Source organism: Eucalyptus grandis, chromosome 3 (genome assembly GCF_016545825.1).
Source record: "Eucalyptus grandis isolate ANBG69807.140 chromosome 3, ASM1654582v1, whole genome shotgun sequence".
Lineage (NCBI taxonomy): Eukaryota > Viridiplantae > Streptophyta > Magnoliopsida > Myrtales > Myrtaceae > Eucalyptus > Eucalyptus grandis.
The window spans coordinates 64,968,448-64,975,610 of record NC_052614.1 but is presented as its reverse complement, the minus strand read 5'-3'; the positions used below and the strand labels follow the sequence as shown (position 1 = coordinate 64,975,610).

General features: G+C 40.8%; 1 pseudogene; it reads right to left on the bottom strand.

Annotated features, from left to right (window-relative positions):
- Window positions 1–217: 217 nt before the first annotated feature.
- LOC104440337 lies at window positions 218–5,093 on the bottom strand (annotated as a pseudogene).
- Between the last annotated feature and the right edge of the window lie 2,070 nt (window positions 5,094–7,163).

Here is a 7,163-nt window from a genome sequence, read left to right as displayed (position 1 = left end):
AAAGTTGATTAAAAATTGGTCAGTTAAGTTGGTGTATCACCAACTCATTTGGATCCTCGAATAGCTCTTATATGGAATGATGTACGCATCAAAAGTAGATACTTAAATCATTCTATGAATTTCATCACCATTTACAGATTGATAACACAACAATTCTTACATTCAACCGACATGAATATCCTAAGGACACATGAATGTGTGCGTTGGGGGGGGTTCATCATGATAAGAACAACAAAGCAATGAACCTAAGAAGAACATCCACTTCGTTCAGGGCCAACGGGGAGGCGAAGATGTTGACCTCGTCGGTGTAAGAAGACGCACCGGCGAGATCGGCAAGGGATCGGATCGCAATGAATGGTATCTTGTGTTGGCGACAGACCAGAGCAATGGAGGCAGTATCCACTTCCATGGCAGTGGCATTGAACTTTGAGTACAAGAACTCCCTATAAGCACTGTTGTCCAAAAACACGTTGGCGCTCACCCCTCCCTCCACTATCACCATCGTCGGTGCCCTTGGCAAGCATGTCGAGTTCACACATTGCCCCAGCTTCAAAGACCTAGTCGAGTCAGTAAACAAAGTATCAGCATAAAGAGAGAGTTTATATGTTCCTTAAAAACATATACATTCAAGCTCTTTCGGTGCCGATTCCCTTGACGTGCTAACTTTGAAAACTGTGATCGATTAGATGTTTTCGTGAAACGAGATAGGCTTTGAACTTCAAATGGTTGGCTCGGGACTTACCTCGATTTTCTTCGAGACGTCGGAATAGTGCTTGTCGACAGGACACAAAAGGCATGCTGTCGGACTTCAGGGACTCCATCGACCGGGTAGATTTCCTCGGGTTGGTACCAAACATTGTTGAGGAAATTCTGGTCAGCCTCGCCACTGGTGGCGTGATCGTTGAAACTGGCGAAGTTTAGATACCCATATTTCCTTGTATAGTCCCCATACGATTCAAATGCTAGCTCTGCGCCAGGCCCGTCTCCAAACCTCTGCTTTCATTCGGGAATAAGGAAAAAGATTTTAGGAGCATCTCTTTTTAGGGCTTGAAGCGATATGAACAGCTATCTCAATGTTGGGTATTACCAAGCCCATCTGAGAGCAGCCCATACATGGTCAGATCTGCTTTTAACTTTCAAGTTTATAAGACACGTCATGCTTTCTTTAATATAGCAATTGCAAAAGTGCTTGTCAAGGATTTGGACATCCTCTCAAATCAGAGGTAACTTTAGGGAGCCAATAATCTCCTGACATGATGACACATCACCTCAAAAAAAAAAAAAAAAAAAACACATTTAGTGATTGTCGTGACCGATGTTTAGTAGTTTTACGGAATATGTTGACCCTCTTAGTTTACCACCTATCGATTTACTCTTAAATTGTTGTAATTTGAATCTCGGTCCTCGATTTCATGTAAGACTATGTTTGTTTATTGAGAATGAGAAGAGCAAGATGAAAAAAGAGATTTAATTTTTATTCTTTGTAGCGTTTGGCAACTTGAAATAATAAAAAAATCGAAATGAATAATGGGAATGAAAAAGATTCTTCTTCTTTTCATGGGATCTGCTACACCTTCCCCTTCCAATCAGCACCATACTTCTAACAGTCACTCAATTTCATGTAAATAAGGACCCAAATGAAAAGAAGAAAAGTTTGAAATAGATCAATAGTTGGAGATTGACCTGCCAATTCCAAAGGCCTGTATGAGCCCAATTCTGTGGGATTGCCACGTCCCCAATTTGGAGATTTGGATTTGCATTCCCTGCAAGTCCAGAGTGAATCACACCTTTCACATTGAACAGAGTCAAGACTTCGACCCTTATTTCTTTCTTCATACTGTAAAGGGGAGCAAAGCCCCTTTTTTGCTCCTTCTATTGAGAAAACCTAACTAACTGGCATTTCCTTTCCGCTTTCATTGAAAAAAAGACGTCTGACTCTGCGGTTAGGCCTCCATTCGTCTTCATGCAGCAACAACTTCTCATCAGCACTCTCATTTTCCGATATTGAGACGAAAAAACAGGGGACATAAAGGACACATTAAGATCAAAATCTTGCGCGTACTACGCCCATCTCCATCATGGTGATTATCACTTTCTCATTTGCCAGCCGCCCTATCTGAAACCTTCTTTCCACGCCACCAACATTGAAAATATATGTAGAACATATGGCAAACCATGTGTCGCCCAAAGGAGACGACTATGGCAGTGTTCTTGGGATAAAGAAATCGTGAATAAGAGCCAGAGAACTAGCAAAGGAAAGAAATGACCGAATGTATGAATAATGGATGTGATATGAAGTGTTCTTGATGCTACTGAACAACAGCACCATCGTTGTTCGCTATGCACCGTCCGTCACCCCCCTCCACAAAGAAAAAGCTCAAACTACCACCAACCACGCATAGCCATCGTCAGCCCTCGCACAACCATCGTCAATCACCACGCCGCCTCAGCCATTCTCCCGAAGGCATCACTCAACGAAGCACGAGTGGAGACATGGTGGTCACTATTAACCCACACTGGTCGCCAATATCTCTGACCAACCATTGATCATCCCCACCTGCCATTCACCATCCTCAACTTCTCGCGGTGAAGCCGCGGTCAGTTCATGCTATATCTGCCCCATTTTCTAGCAAAAAGGATTGAATAGCTTGGGGTTAGCTCGAAGCTCATTCACTGGCACCAACCACCAGTGATGACTTTCCTCACCAATTTCATGCCGTCGAAGCCATTTAGACCGTTGTCATTCGTCATCCCAGAGCATTGAAGGAGCGACTTTGTTCTACCCTGTTTCTTGGCCAAGAAGCTTGAAGTTCTTCCAGCTCGTTCAATCCTCCTCTGCGCACTCCCAATTGTTAGTGATGATGCCACTAAGACCCTCCTTACCAACCAAACAATCAACAATCACAAACAAGTCGCCATATCTATCGATTCTCATCATAGTTGGCATTACTCTATTTCGACCTGCTTCTTGACCAAGAAAGCTTCAAGCGGCCCACGTTCATTTGAAGAACTATCCACGAGCGTTTCAATAAGAGGGAAGTTCAATAAAATCGGATAACTTATCCTATCCTATATTTGGTCCATTCCCGAAATAGGATAAAGTCGAACACAATATAGATAATAACCCAATCAAACTTATCCTATGGAAAGATATGATAAAAAGTAAGTAGGATTTCTAATATCCATAATATAAAAGTTATTTTTCTCGAATAACAAATATCTTAGATATATTATATATAATATTCTTATATCCATTCTAAAGAGCAAACCCTAACTTAAATAGTGTTAAATGACATTAAATGGCATCCTCCTCCCCTAGTACTCTTGTTCTCCTTTCTTTTTTATCCTTTTCTTCCTCATTTATCCTCTTCAATTTTTACTCGAAAGAAATAACTTTTCGCTCATGAGCAACCTTGCCTTGCTCACCGCGTGACATCATCCTGCTTGCCACTCACCACTTGCTCCACTCGTTACTCAACGCCCGTGCCATTAGCTACTCAACACTTGTGCCGGTCTCCTCTCTTTGCTATCCTTGCTCATTGCTGAGTAAATTAGAAGGAAACAAAGCCCTAATTAGAAACCTTCTTTGCTTGTGAGCAATGCTAGCCGTTCGCCACTCGCCTCTGCCTTTGTTCACTCGCCTCACGACTCACCCTCGTCTCGTGGCTCACCCCTATTGATAGATATGTAATTTAAAATAATAGGTTTGTCTTTTTAGGGAATACAAAAAATAAAACAAAAAATTTATCAGTTGGTCTTGAGTTGACTCTAGAATTGGACCAAGCTCATAGGATCAATTCGATCCTCGTCTTAGGCTCAACTAGATCAGTCCTTAGTCCCAAAATTTGGGACCAATATTGTGCAAGTTGATCCCTAGGTTAGGTGCTAGACCGGACCAACATAGACCATAATTAGTTCTAAAATATAGCGAAATCTCTAAATTTCAAAGTATATCCTATCTAACTAGAATTCCAAACGACCAAACATAGCCCAAGTGAACTCAAGAACTCAATGTTTTCGCAAATTTATCCTTTATAATTTTATTTTTTTTACAATTTACATAGCTGGACATGATTATCTCCAATCTCTATACTTTTAAATTTTCTTACCATTTACTTTCCTGTCCAAAATCAATAAAGGGCCGTTGACAACTTTATTGATTCATATTGATCCATCCATATTTTTCAAGGATATTTCATCATCTTTAGTGAATCACATGATTGCAATCGTTCTCGCATCTCGGCCATAACATCACGGAGCCTATGACTTTTTAGATGGCCCTATGGAATTGGGAATGGTGGGGTCAAACTAGGGACTTCTTAATTATGCCAACCTTCAAGGGTCATCGCTGCTTCTTTCACCTTTTCCTTTTTCGTGTGATGGAGGCTTAGTTTTCACGCAACGACTTTAGGGAATTGATGTTGTGGCTTTTAAGGTACTTGGCAAATACCTCACCAGCAACAGTACTTCGCAGCACAATTACAGTTCAAGCACAGTGGACTCTAAAGTCAGCATGACATGGTCAAAGATTATCGATATGATTTAGCGCTTACGTTCCATTTTTCAATTTTGAATTTGCGATTCTTACGTGATTTTACTCAAAAAGTAACGTTTTGGAAATATTGCCCGCTTAAGTTTTTCAAGAAAAGAATATGCTTAAGATAGGCTTTATTGTATATAGTAAAAGCATAGAAAAAAGGAAAGATGTATAAACCGCCAATTGTTCATTTCAAACTCGGTAGACGGATAATAGAAGTTCAAAATTTTTTGTACAATGCTTTTAGCATCAAAAGATTTTGTTGACTCACCTAGGCATCAAATCAGAAAAAAAAAAAAGATCACTTAAGTGTATTTGACAAGAAATTCTAACTAAAAATATTATGTGGCTTTATAGTTAAAATTTTAATATGAGTAGGCATTTATTTTTTTAAAAACCAGTCCATGTGACATCCATGTGGCTAGATTGTCTAAAAATGACATCACACCACTCCCAGGCTAAAAACGCGGTTGTTCAACGCTCGTCGTCGCCGCACCTCTGGTATACATTGGGTAGCTGTAGCACGCTTGCCGCCGAACACGACTACCATCGCCATTTGCTACGCGCCATTCGTCACCCCCATCCACAGGAAAAACTCAAACCGCCACCAAGCACACACGACCATGTGCGCCATGATCAATCACCTTGCCGCCTCAGCCGTTCTCCTGAAGGCATCACTCAACCAAGCACAAGAGGAGAAATGGGCAGCCACTATTAACCCACGTCGGTTGCCAATATCTCTACCCAACCATAGATCGTCCCTGCTTGCCGTTCATCGTCCTCACTGCTCGCGGCAAAGCTGCGGTCAGTTCGTGTTGTTTCTACTCTATTTTCCAACAAAGAAGGCTTGAAGTGTTTGGGGTTTGACTGAAGCTCATTCACTGGCGTCAACCACTAGTGACGGCTTTCCTCACCGTTTTCAAGCCGCCGGAGCCACTTCAGACCGGTGTCATTCGTCTTCCCAAAGTAACAGAGGAGCGGCTCTGTTCTACCTTGTTTTTCGGCCAAGATGCTAGAAGTTCTTCCAGCTCATTCAACCCTCCTCCGCCAGCTCTGAATCGTTAGCGGTGATGCCACTAAGACCCTCCTTACCAACTGACCAATCGATGATCGCAGAAAACCGCCATCTCCATCGATTCTCACCGTAGTCGTCATTACCCTGTTTTGACCTACTTCTCGACTAGGAAAGCTCGAAGTGGCCCACACTCACTTGAAGACTTGTCCTCGATAGTTTCAATAAGATGGAGGTTCAATGAAATCAGATAAATTATCATATCTTATATTTGGTTCCTTCCCAAAATAAGATAAAATCGGATATAAGACAAATATAACCTTGATAAAATTATCTCAAGGGGAGATAGGATAAAAGTAGGAAGGATTTTTGACATTCATAGTATAAAGTTATTTTACTTGAATAAAAAATTTCTTAAATTATTTAAATTAGACTACTACTTGAACATAAATAATATTTGAATTCTAATATAAAAATTCAAAATGACAAAAATAACAACAATTTCATTTTTATTTAGGGAAAGACCACAAAAAACCCAAAACTTTATCCAAAGTGACAAATTTATCCCAAACTTTTTTTTTGTGACACGAAAATTCCCAAACTTTGCAAATTGTGACACATTTACCCCATTAAGAGCATTTTCGTCTTATTCTTTCTATTTTTTTTTTTTTATTTTTTTCTTCTTCTCTTTGCCGGCCGGCGGAGGGAAGCCGGCGCCAGCAAGGGCTACCCTCGCCGGCGTCCCGCAAGGGTGGCCCTCGCTAAATGCGGGCGAGGCACCCCTCGCTAAATCGGCGAGGCACCCCTCTCCCGCAAGGGCTGCCCTCGCTCGACGTCGGCTTCCCTCCATCGGAGCCGACGGAGGGAAGAAAGAAGAAAAAAAAAAGTTTTTAAAAGTAAAAAGACGAAAATGTCCCTATGATTTAGGGTAAATGTGTCCCACAAATGAAAGTTCGGGGTAAATGTGTTACGATTAGCAAATTTCGGGATTTTTCATGTTACAAAAAAAGTTAGGGATAAATTTGTCACTTTAGGCAAAGTTTGGGGTTTTTGGTGGTTTATCCCTTTTATTTATTCCTAAACTTTAATTTGTATACTCAAATTTCTTTCTATCTTATAATATAAATTCATTATATATATTTAGTGTTTATATTTTTTGCATATATTAGGCATTTCAGTATTTTAGGTACATTAGTATAGTTTATTATTTAACAAAATCTTATCAAGGAATGATGGAAGGGGAAAAAGAAACAAAAATAGTGAGGGGAAAACTAATATAAAATAAGCAAATAAAGATGAAATACGCAAGAGTACCGTGAGATAGGGGTGTGCAACCGGACCAAGTATACCCGATTCTGGGACCGGCCCACCTGGAAAACGGGGTTGGGAATCGGTTCTCGTTGAAACCGGTCCGGGAATCAATTCCTAAAATTTGGAACTAGTTTAAATTGGTCTGGGAACAGGTTCCGAGTGATTACCCACCCAAAACCTGTTCCCGGATCGGTTTTGGAACTGGTTCCTGGACCGGTTCTGTAAGTAGAGGTCCAAAACATTTTTTCCCCCGATTTCTATTTTTACTCTCGGAATCACATAACTTTTTTCCTCTTAGCTCTC